Below are 13085 nucleotides of genomic sequence, written 5' to 3' on the forward strand. Positions count from 1 at the left end.
ATAAAATAAATTTTAAAATATAGTGAAAAAGATTATTACTCAATGAAATTCGAAGAGTAGGCAAAAGTAAGAGCAAGTACAGTGTATCTTTTTTTTTTTCCTGATGCTCTTCTCCCTTCCAGTTTAGTTCAGACTCATGAAGCAGATGCAATGTTGATCTTTACAATCCCTTAGAATTCTAATGACAGAATGCATTACATTTTGGATCATGGAAGACTGAATTGCCAAGTCAGAGAAATTGACTCGTTTTTGCAGAATTGACTAGTATAGCCCACAACTTAGAAAAACAAACTGTCAAAGTCCTACGTTCTGAATTTCAGAGAACAGCAAGCCGTGAGACCAGTTTTCAAGTTTTTCAAGGCACAATTTCAAGAAAACTGTTCTTTCAATTCTCATTTGCCTTCCCCTGTGGGGGGAACTAGAGTTGAGATACGAGAACACAGGTGGTCTTTTGAGGGAGGAGTTATCTTCAAGGAAGGGATACTGGCTGGTTCTCATTACCATCATAGTATGTAATAGTCACTGGAGAATTGCTTGTATTATCTGTGGATGTCTGAAAGGAGACACGATTATCTTATGTCATACTAGACTACAGTCCTCTGTGGAAACAACATAGTGAAGAAGCTAAATGATTTGGAAATGCCACATATCATCTCCAAGCATTTCCCTCATCCTTTTCTTTTTTAAAATTCTTTTTTTTTCTTTTTTTTTTTTTGGCATATATATCATGAGGGGTGGGGCAAGAAGTTTGACAGTGCTCTTGCCCTCAAGAGGCTGACAATATGCTAACATTCAGGAGAAATTACAAATACAAAGGTGTGACAATTATCAGTGTATTGCCGCTCAGCAGCAAATCCAGCTGCCTTTGTCCTGATGTGCTTTTGCCAGATGGTGCAGTGTTAGGATTGATCAGTAGAAGGTGCTGGAGCTACATGGGAGGGCAAAGGTGCACCCTTCCTAATTTTTGTTTGTTTCTTGCTTGCAGCACACAGTGGCTAATGGCCTGTACAACCTCCAAAGATCCTCACTCTGAGTGAGTTTCAGAGCACCCTCACAAGTAGCTTCCCAGTTACAGTGTCATTCTCAGGCAGCTTCCCAGAGCATTCCACCAGTGACTCTTAGTGCATCTTCTCAGAGTATTTGGGCAACTTCCTGTAAACCTCACCAGTGCTCCAGCAAGTAGCTTCTTAAAGTTGAAGCAGCACCTTAGTGAAGTTCCCTACTATCCACGGGGCCTTGCCAAAACCCACTCTACTAAGGCCTGAGTCTCAGCCTTAGTGGGAGCTGAGGAAGCTCTTCCAAATTTGTTCCTGCCTTAGATAATCTGCCTTAGCCCTAGAAATTTTGGCTTCTTTCTGTATCTGCTATCCCCATATTCTTTTGAACTATCCTTTACCCCTTAGTAGTTAATCTTCTCTTATTAGTTAATAATTCTTTTTTATATATTTTTATATTGGAGTTCGATTTGCCAAGATATAGCATAACACCCAGTGATCATCCTGTGAAGTGGCCCCCTCAGGGCTTGTCACCCAGTCACCCCATCTCCCTGCCCACCTCCCCTTCCACCACCCCTTGTTCCTTTCCCAGAGTTAGGAGTCTCTCATGTTCTCTCACCCTCACTGATATTTCCCACTCATTTTCTCTCCTTTCCCCTTTATTCCCTTTCACTATTTTTTATATTCCCCAAATGAATGACACCATATAATGTTTGCCCTTCTCCAATTGACTTATTTCACTCAGCATAATACCTTCCAGTTCCACCCACATCAAAGCAAATGGTGGGTATTTATTGTTTCTAATGGCTAATAGTCCATTGTATATATAGACCACATCTTCTTTATCCATTCATCTTTCGATGGACACCAAGGCTCCTTCCACAGTTTGGCTATTGTGGACATTGCTGCTATAAACATTGGGGTGCAGGTGTCCCGGCGTTTCACTGCATCTGTATCTTTGGGGTAAATCCCCAGCAGTGCAATTGCTGGGTTATAGGGTAGCCCTATTTTTAACTCTTTGAGGAACCTCCAGACAGTTTTTCAGAGTGGCTGTACCAGTTCACATTCCCCGAACAGTGCAAGAGAGTTCTCCTTTCTTCACAGCCTATCCAACGTTTTTTGTTTCCTGTCTTGTTAATTTTCACCATTCTCACCGCTGTGAGGTAGTATCTCATTGTGGTTTTGATTTGTATTTCCTTGATGGCCAGTGATGCAGAGCATTTTATCATGTGTTTGTTGGCCATGTGTATATCTTCTTTGGTGAAATTTCTGTTCATGTCTTTTGCCCATTTCATGTTTGGATTGTTTGTTTCTTTCCTGTTGAGTTTAATAAGTTTTTTATAGGTCTTGGATACTAGCCCTTTATTTGATAGGTCTTATGCAAATATCTTCTCCCATTCTGTAGGTTGTCTTTTAGTTTCCTTGATTGTTTCTTTTGCTGTGCAGAAGCTTTTTATCTTGATGAAGTCCCAATAGTTCATTTCTGCTTTTGTTTCCCTTGCCTTCATAGATGTATCTTGCAAGAAGTTGCTGTGGCCAAGTTCAAAAAGGGTGTTGCCTGTGTTCTCCTCTAGGATTTTGATGGATTTTTGTCTCACATTTAGATCTTTCATCCATTTTGAGTTTATCTTTGTGTATGGTGTAAGAGAGTGGTCTAGTTTCATTCTTCTGCACGTGGCTGTCCAATTTTCCTAACACCATTTATTGAAGGGACTGTCCTTTTTCCAGTGGATAGTGTTTCCTGCTTTGTCGAATATTAGTTGACCATAGAGTCAAGGGTTCCACTGATCTATGTGTCTGTTTTTGTGCCAGTACCACACTGTCTTAATGATCACAGCTTTGTAGTACAACTTGAAATCTGGCATTGAGGTGCCCCTGGCTCAAGTTTTCTTTTTCAATATTCCCCTGGCTATTCAGGGTCTTTTCTGATTCCACACAAATCTGAAGATAATTTGTTCCAACTCTCCGAAGAAAGTCCATGGTATTTTGATAGAGATTGCACTAAATGTGTAAATTGCCCTGGGTAACACTGACATTTTCACAATGTTAATTAACTCTTCCAATCCATGAGCATGTATATTTTTCCTTCTCTTTGTGTTTTCCTCAATTTCTTTCAGAGTGTTCTGTAGTTTTGGGGGTCTAGATCCTTTATCTCTTTGGTTAGGTTTATTCCTAGGTATCTTATGCTTTTGGGTGCAATTGTAAAGGGGATTGACTCTTTAATTTCTCTTTCTTCAGTCTCATTGTGAGCGTATAGAAATGCCACTGATTTCTGGGCATTGATTTTGTATCCTGCCACACTGCCAAATTGCTGTATGAGTTCTAGCAATCTTGGGGTGGAGTCTTTTGGGTTTTCTAGGTACAGTATCATGTCATCTGTGAAGGGGGAAAGTTTGACTTGTTCTTTGCCAATCTGAATGCCTTGTATTTCCTTTTGTTGTCTGATTGCTGAGGCTAGGACTTCTAGTACTACATTGAATAGCAGTGGTGAGAGTGGACATCCCTGTCTTGTTCCTGATCTTAGGGAAAAGGCTCCCAGTATTTCCGCATTGAGAATGATATTTGTTGTGGGCTTTTTGCAGAAAAAGAAAAAAAAAAGAAAAAAAAAGAAAAAAGAAAAGAAAAAAGAAAAAGTAAAGAGGAAAATAAAGAAAAATAAAAAATAAAAGAGGAAAAAAAGTGGGGGGGGGGGTACTGGGAGATGGTGATGGTGATGAAGTTGTGGAGGGAGAATGTAGTCTACCTGAGGGGTCCTAGAGGGTGATCCTCTTGGTTCTGAGTGTATTAAGTTCTGTATGTTAGAAGATGCTTAGTCTGAAATTTATATAAACCAGCAATACTTGTAGAAAGCCTCAACACAGACCATTAAAACATAAACAAGATAAAAGAGGGGGCCACAATGGGAATGAAGAGAGAATATAATCTCTCAGAATGAACCAGCACAATATGGTTACTTAGAACCACTTGGTTCTGGGTGCATGCTGGTCATGTTTTAGAAGGTATTAACTTCCGCCATTGTGGAACAAGATGAGACAGAGAAAACAAAAAACACAAAACACAAAAAATATATCTCATATATCTCCCAAAATTAAATTGAGTATACTGAAGGGAATCTAGAAGTTGAAAATAATTGTAGAAATATGAAAGTCAACAAGGAAGACACTTAAAAATGAAGAGGTGCTAAAATATTGTAGTTAAGGTGGGAAAAGAGAAAAAATATTGGAAATTTTTAGTCTGATATAAAAATGAGGGGATTCCTGGATGGCTCAGCGGTTTGGTTCGTGCCTTCCACCCAGGGTGTGAGCCTGGTGTCCTCGGATGAAGTCCCGCGTCGGGCTCCTTGCATGGAGCCTGCTTCTCCCTCTGCCTATGTCTCTGCCTCTCTCTCTCTCTGTGTGTCTCTCATGAATAAATAAATAAAATCTTAAAAAAAAATAAAAAATAAATAAAAATGAGATGTACTGGTAAAAGGGAAAAAAGAAGGAGGGGTACCCTCTAGTTCTATAGAGTTTAAATCCCTCAGCCTCCCCTGGAGCTTCCAGCGCTGCTGGGTCAAGATCCTGCTCTTCCCCTGTCCTTCCAGCTGGTCTTCTGGGGGAGGGCCTGCTGTGCTGACTCTCAGATGTGTGCACCTGGGGGAGCTGCACCCCCCCGTGCCAGGCTCAGTAGGAGCTGTTGGCCCTGTGAGGCCCCTGTTCCCTGGGGCCCCGCTCCATCCCAGGCACAGGGCGACACCCGGAGGAACAACCCCACTGGCAGCGGCCGGCTCTCCAGCCCTGGAGTCAGCTCCCCCAGTAACCACCGCAGCTCCTAGTCTGCAGTGGCCTGGATGCTCCGGGGGCGGGGGCGCTGATCTGCACAGCTCGGGGCGCTCAGGGCAGGAGCGTCTTCCATCTCTCCCGGGGGAGCGCAGGATCCCCTGCACCCTGGGATCCAGGGCCTGCGCTGCTGGAATTGTGCTTCCGGGGCCGCAGCTCCTGAGGCAACAGGGCGCAGCCCCCTCCGCCCGGAGCCCCGGCCTGACCCCCTGGCTTCTCCCCAGGCCCCCCGGTGGGCTTCAGCCCTTTACTGAGCTCCGCCCACGGGGTGTGGCATGCTCCACCCCCTACACTTCTTCTGTTAGTGACCCCGGGAACCTGGGGGCTCCACTGCCCCTCCTGGGATCCTGCCCGAGTTCCCTGCTGAGCGCCCTTCCATCCGGGAAGAATCCGGTGCGGATTTTTAAAGTTCCCGCTTCTCCGGGGCTGGGCTCCCCTGTCCCCAGGCTCTTGCTGCTGGGCCTCAGCCCGGCTCCTCGCGGGGCCCCTCCCCCACTGGATTGTTTTTACTGCCCCCCCCCCCCCGCCTTCCTACCTTGTTAGAAGCCTAAACCCTTCTCTCTGTAGGTTACAGCTGTTCTCTCTTTAAATCTCAGTTTGAATTTGTAGGTTTTCAGGATGATTTGCAAGTTATCTAGGTAAGTTGGAGGGGACAGGTGACTTGGGGACCCTACTCCTCCGCCGTCTTGCCAGGCCCCCCCTCTTATTAGTTAATAATTCTTAACAACCTTCCACCAGTTATTTCCCTTATTCTTAATATGACAATAATTCTGTTTACCTCACAAGATACATAATAATACTTGCTATGGAATATTTTGTAAGTAGAGGACCAAGTAAGTAAGGCATTTCTTGACTGATCTACCTAATTGTCTTAGTCTATTTGGGCTGATAAAACAAAATACCTCAAACTAGGTAGCTTATGAACAGCAGACTCTTAGGGCTTACAGTTCTGGAGGCCAGAAGTCCAATATTAGGGTACTAGCATGGAGAGTGAGGCCCTCTTCCCAACTGGAGACCTCTCTTTGTACCCTCACATGGTGGAGGGGGCTAAGGGACTTAGTAGAATCTCTTTTATAGGGCACTATCTCAAACATTCAAGACCTCACCCTTATAACTTAAGCACTTCCCAGAGACTTCACTTACTAATGCTAGCACCTTGGGGTTTAGGATCTCAACATGACTTTGAGGAATACAAATATGCAGAAATAGAAATAGAAAACAGCTTGATTAACCACATATAAGAATGTGAATCACTTTAAATGTAAGGTAATACTCATTGTCTTCCAAATTTTTCTTTTCTTTTCTTCTTTTAAGATTTTATTTATTTATTCATGAGTGACAGAGAGAGAGAGAGAGGCAGAGACATAGGCAGAGGGAGAAGCAGGCCTCCTGCAAAGAGCACAATCTGGGACTCGATCCTGTATTCCAGGATCACGCCCTGAGCCGAAGGCAGACACTCAACTGCTGAGCCACCCAGGTGTCCCTGTCTTCCAAAATTTTCATATAAACTCATACTCAAAAGCTTATTTTGATGATACAGCCTGTTATTAGGCATAATATCCACTTGCAGATCTAGATTTAAAAAGATCTATTATATTTCATTATGTTATATGGCATCAAAAGATACTAGCTTCTAATTTTAAAATAACTAAGTCATGAGGATGTAATGGATAGCATGATGACTGTAGCTAATAATACTGTATTACATATTTGAAAGTTGTGAAGAGTAAATATTGCAAGTTCTCCTTACAGGGAAAAAAAGATATACCTTCATATGGTGACAGATATTAACTACATTTTTATTGTGATCATTTTGCAATATATGAAAACATTGAATCTGTATATTATACACCTGGAACTAATATAATACTATATGTCTATTATACCTCAATATTTTTTAAAAATAAAAGGCAATGAAAAAGCTCCATAAATTCAATGCCAGGCATATTTTGAAAGAGAGTATCTTTATCCCCAGAAAGTTAAAAAAAATAAAAAAGAACTTAAAAAGAATGTACAGAGATAATCAAATTACAGTTAAATAAAATTATTCAGAAACAGTACACAAATTAAGGTGATAGACTCTCCAGCTACTATTCCAGATCATTTCAAAATAGTGACTCTTAAGTTTAGAGAGGACCTATGTACTAAAACCTTAAAAATAAGCCAGTGAGGGGTGCCTGGATGCCTCAGTGATTGAGTGACTGCCTTTCGTTCAGGTCATGATCCCAGGGTCCTGAGATTGAGTTCCACATCAGGGTCCCCGCAAGGAGCCTGCTTCTTCTTCTGCCTATGTCTCTGCCTGTCTCTGTGTGTCTCTCATGAATAAAAAAATAAAATCTTTTTTAAAAAAGCCAGCTAAACTATGACAATTATTTAATTGGATAATTCGTTATCATCCTGCCTAGTTCGGTAGTAAATTCCCATCTATTAGCATGTACAGCTAGTTTTCCTCTCCATTTTCTGGTCTGATTCCTATTGATAGTAATTTATTCCTTCAGCTGACATTTAATAAATTATAAAATTAGCTTATGATGGGTCATGACAATGCTCAAGACCTCACGTGGGCAGCAACTGATAATAAACCCCAAAGGATCACATGTTATAGAAGGAATCGGGTTTAATTTTGATTCACGCTTTACCCTTTCCTGTTGCCCTCTGGAAAACATGCACACATGCACACATACACGGGAGCCTATTTGAACTCTATATCCTATGATTAGGTGTCAGATACATAGCAGAATCAGATTACGAAAGGTCTGTATTGCTACATTATATTACCTAGCCTATTGAAGACATTTCCAGTAAACTATAATAATGTCAAAAAATTCTAAATATTTCTCCTAAGATCACAATCCTATAAAAATTAAAACTATTTTCTAACCAGGCATGTTAATTGTCTTCTAAAACAATTTTTACACTGTAAGAAGTGATTATGAATGTGGCTTCCCAGGCAACCTCATCTACAAATCACCTAAATCCAATTTAGTGTGATTTATTTTATATAGTTACACATTAACTGTACTTATTATTGGCTTACTTTAAAAGTTTTGTGGTTATTATATCCATCAATAATAAATTGGTAAGCATCAATGAGCTTTTATAGCATACCATACATCAAATTATATACTACATGCTATACAAAATGAAGAAAATTACCCACTTCCTATAAATATTTCATAATCTACAGATGTTTCATCTTCAAGATCCTCCAGTTATTTAGAGTAAACCAAAAGCTTCTATATTCCATATTCCATATGAACTATAATTTTTTAACCTGTTAGAAAATCTTATGTTGATTACTTTGTGTCTAATTAGGATACTTTGAGAGCAGAATAAAAATCCCAATATTCATATGCCTTAACATGAGTAGTCCATTGGGGCATTTTTAAAATTCTAAGTAAATAATAAAAAAAAATAAAAATTAAAATCATATCAAAAGCATGATGGATTAGATGCCTTAATTATTTCTCAGAATATACATAGAAGGAAATTATATGAAAAATTGCTAAAAATAATTCTGGTGATTAATTTTAATCTATAAATTTTTGGCAGCCCAGGGGGCTCAGTAGTTTAGCGCTGCCTTCAGCCCAGGGCGTGATCCTGGAGACCAGGGATCAAGTCCCGCTTCGGGCTCCCTGCATGGAGCCTGCTTCTCCCTCTGTCTGTGTCTCTGCCTCTCCCTCTCTTTGTGTCTCTCATGAATGAATAAATAAAATCTTTTTAAAAATCTATAATTTTTTTTGTTTTTCTCCCATGTTATTTCTAGGGCAGTCAGATACTAAATCTAGGTCATTTTTCTGAGGAAATGAGGAAAAGAAAACATTTTTATTTTTGTTTCATTCTTATTTCAAAATTTTCATTGGTACTCAACCTCTGTCATTTCAGGAGTGGGTGACTGATTATTACAATTATAAAACATTACTCTAAGTTATAATGTAAACACCTTTGAGATCTTCAGTGTGTTTTAAACATAAAAAATGTCATGCTAATGAGAATTATGATGAAAAAATGCTTGGCTTCCTTCTCAATCTCATGTCCTAATGGATATGAGAATTTAATGGAGGTGGTGGAGCTTAAGCAGTTTCAACTGGCACTAGGCAAAAAATTGCAGAAAAGTTACAGTTGATTGAAATTGCTTGGCAGAAACATTCACTTATATGGTCCAAAATTATAATGTTTACTATAATATTGGCTAGATTTTGGAAACAAATGTACTTAACTGATACTTTTTTCAGATATTACTGCAGATGAACCCTTTATGAATGATAATCTGTTTAGAACCAAGTGCTGACAAATATCTTGCCTAAAAGAGCCTGGCTCTTCATTTCTGTATGTTATGATGCCAACTTTAAAACATATTGTTTCTGGCATGCCTGCAAAAGCAATTGAAAAGAACGGAAGCACTTATAAAAATCACCTGGCAGGATACATTTTATTATATTTTTACAATCAGGCACTTAAAATAAACATTATGAATAAGGATATAAAGACAATGTTAATTTATTTTGCTATTTCTTTATATACTTGGGCCTGGAATGGAGCAAGATTATTTAGCAATATTTTAAATAAGCAAATTGAGAACCTTCTAAAAAGTACAAATTCTTATTTAAAATAATGAATAGCATGATTTGGAGAGGGTGACTTTTATATACATGTAATGTTTGTATAGTATATATATTAGGGTGCTACTGTCTATCTCCACACACACACCTCCATCATGGGAAGGCAAAATATTTTTCTGTCATTATACTTAATGTGATCTATATTTGCTTGTTAGAAATCCTAGTTTATAAATATCATACATTTTTAAAACATATTGTTAGCTTCAGATAAATCCCTGAAGTTATTTGGTGATCTGGATAAAAAAAGTTGCCTGTAAATGCTACTTTTAAAATGTAGATATTGGAATCTATTCTTTTCTTTTCTTCTATTTTTGGTACAGAGACTTGTAAGTGATAACAAGCTGTTCTTGATTGAAGGTATACTACGCCTTACATATTGAACTATATATGTATCATTTATGTATTGCTTCATTCATATTTACAAAACTCTTGGGAAATCGGATATATTCTCAAATTATATCTGAGGAAACTGAAGCTTAGAGTTTAGTAAGTTTTCTTTTTTTATAAGATCCTATACTAGCATGACAAAAACTTTTGCTCCAAAACTGGCTATAAGAAGACCATAACAACTTATTGTTGTGTTCAGAATCTGCCTGAAAGACATTATAATATTTACCAAAAAAAAGCGTTAAAAGCAAAATTATCAATGCAGAGCAAACCAAAGATTTCTGCCTGAAGACATGTAATTACACAGAAAAGTTTGAGATTAACAAGCCCAAATTAAAAATCAAATGGTGCTGTGGGATAACATACGTATATTACTGAGTGTCAGGCTGTTCCTCTCCAAGTTGAAGAAAATAATAGTTGACATATTGATCATTCTGTGATTTAAATGATAGAGGATATACAAGGCCTAATACCCACCAGAAGCAGACACTACAATACTATAATTTTTTAAATGTTCATTATTTCTCCTTTTACCCCCTTCTTAGTTATAAGTAATATAGTAGCACAGGTATGAGAAAGAATGTTTTATCCAAGTTAAAACTGTACTTTCATGATTAAGGTAGGGCCATGATAAATTCTCAGAACTAAATATTAAACTATACAAATGCCTCATAATAAAATGAGGGATTTTAACAAACATACTTAACTGTATTCCCTCAAGAAATGTGAAAAAAAAAAAACAAAGAACCAGTAAGAATATATTATTAGGAAACCATTATTCATGGATCTCTTGCATTTCCAAGTATTTTGTGAGGAAAGACATGGGCTATTTTCTGCTCTATTTTCCCAAGGATGTGTGCATAGCTGACAGCTTTGAAAAATGTAGTGTATCCTAGGAAAAAAAAGGAGGTTTGTATATAGCCTTGAAAGAGAAATAGTGTTTCCTTCCGGAACCATAGACATGTAATGCTTATTAAGGAACAGTGGCAACAAGTATGTTGTCTTATGGTTGAATTCATCATTCCAACCTTGGATCGATTGGGAGGTGGCAATGCAAATTCTCATCCTAGTTGGAGTAAGGGAGCTTTTGCCCTCTAATGGAGTTTTTCTTGAGACAGATAAACTCACACAGGAAAACATAGGAAAAAAAGATTGACTAGAATTTAAGCTCTTACTACTCTGGGTTGGGTTTACATGCTAATAAAGGGAACCCACTGGAGAGCAAGAAAGAAGTACAAAGAAATCTAAATAAATTCTATTGCCCCTTATGTTGAAAATGGATAAAAGCTTAAGAGATAACAGTCTTGAGAATGGAGCATCAGATGCCCCATATTAAAAAGACTACTCAAAAATTGATACCATTCTGTGAGTCAAGCAGAAGTCAGCCAAATGGAACAAATCCCACAGCCCCAATCTGGAAGCATATGACTATAGCTTCTTAGTAAGGGAGTTCCCAAAGCCAAATAAATGGTGTTAGTAATGACAACCATGCCACATGATATAGAACTTTGGTTAGACAAAAACATTACAAGCTCATTTAGTTGAGCTACAAGCAGTTGTCATAATGTTGGAACCAAAAGTCAATGCATCTTGTTTAATGGAATAGAGTCAATCACTCCTCTGTCCTCTAATCTCTCCTTCTTTCCTAATGAGTTTAACAGTTTTAAGAAGATAGAGAAAGGATGCAAGTACGAATGTATGCAAGAAAGGTGGTGCTGAGGTTTCACTGTCCACAATGGCACAATGGGGACCAAAGTGGTATGAATTCACCCATCTGTGTAAGCTGGGAAACTTCATTCAGAAAGGGGAAAGAATCAGTTTTTATGAGTCTGTTGGATGCAGATATCCAAATCACCAACCTATTCATTTTTGAGGAAGGGAGAGCCTAGATTAACTGATGAAGTGGCAAGGGAAGCTAGCATGACCTTGTGGGTGGTACCCTTTGTGACAACTCAGTTTATCGTATTAACCACTTCTACTGCTGAATGTGTAGTGGCATTGATGTTTTTCTTGATTTCTCTCTTAAAGTATTAAAGGATCGAAAGGATTCTTTTGATAAGGAAGAACTCATGCATGAAAGTGCTAATGGTACACACAAATAGCTCCACAATTTATCTCCCACCTCACTCTCAGGCAGTCCAACAAAAACAGTATAGAATCCTAGGAGAGAGAAAGGAAAATCACAGCTTTGAGTTAGAACTTAATTTTTACAAATGTAGTACAATAACATGGTATCTCAATATAAAAGCCTTATACCACTGGTAAAAAGCCAGATGGAGGTAGAGGTTTATGGGGGATTATCACCAATGAATTTCAATTTTGGCCCCTTAGTCCCTGTGTTTTGAAGATTAGTGCTAAAACTGAATGCATTACACACACTGATGACACTTGGTATGCTATCTTGGACATTTCCAACTCCTTCTTTTCTAACCCACGGGCACCTAAAGAATATGACTAATTGCATTTATATGACAAGAACTGCCCCAAGAATATTTGCAGTACTCTCCCAAGAATATTTAAGCCCCCCACCTGCCATTTGCCTCCGGTATCTAGGTCAGGATTTAGTGTTTGCACCTCTATCCTCAGGTGTTCAAAGCTTTCACCAAATAAATGGTGTCTTATTGTTTGGTAAAGCAAAAGGGTCCCTATCAACCACCCTGACCACACTATTTAGCCTCCACCAGTAGAGGCTGCTAAAAATTACCTTACAAAATTCAGGAGATTGTTTATCACCTAAAGTTTACTGGGACTAACTGTGTGAGCATATCACAATGTTAATCCTTCTGGCAATCAGGAAAAAAAAAATGCTGTCTCTTCAGACCCCATCACATAAAAAAAACCTTACTGGATACCTGGGGAGACAATATTGTGCGTTACTTAGTCATTCTACCTGGTACTTTATGTTAGTGAAGTCCCACCCAAATCAGCTGCTATTGAATGGAGCCCAAATCAAGGCTATGACATAATCAATTCAGCAAGATGTGACACTTTCTATTTTGGGAGACTCGCAAACCCAATATAATCCCATGCATGTAAAATGCAAAAACAATCATAATTTAATTAGAGTTTTAGATTTGTATACATAATTGGCAAAATTATAAGGAAAAGTAAGGAGATAATTTATGAAAGTGACTTTTTACCATAGTAAATAGTTTCTATATTTTAATTACTTGAATGATTTCTGCACGAACGAATTTCAGATAAGTACTTAAGTAAAAATGATGTTTCCAAAGGAGTGCAAAGAGGCTTCATAGGACCAGTCA

General features: G+C 38.5%; 1 long non-coding RNA gene across 1 annotated transcript in view; it reads right to left on the reverse strand.

The window, feature by feature from the left end:
• LOC119872987 overlaps positions 1-8024 on the reverse strand; it is a 32384-nt gene extending 24360 nt beyond the window's left edge. Inside the window, exon 1 of the long non-coding RNA XR_005362847.1 lies at positions 7974-8024. This is a non-coding gene — a long non-coding RNA (uncharacterized LOC119872987). The remainder of the gene's footprint in view (positions 1-7973) is intronic.
• Positions 8025-13085: the final 5061 nt, after the last annotated feature.

This window comes from Canis lupus, chromosome 8, assembly GCF_011100685.1.
Source record: "Canis lupus familiaris isolate Mischka breed German Shepherd chromosome 8, alternate assembly UU_Cfam_GSD_1.0, whole genome shotgun sequence".
Lineage (NCBI taxonomy): Eukaryota > Metazoa > Chordata > Mammalia > Carnivora > Canidae > Canis > Canis lupus.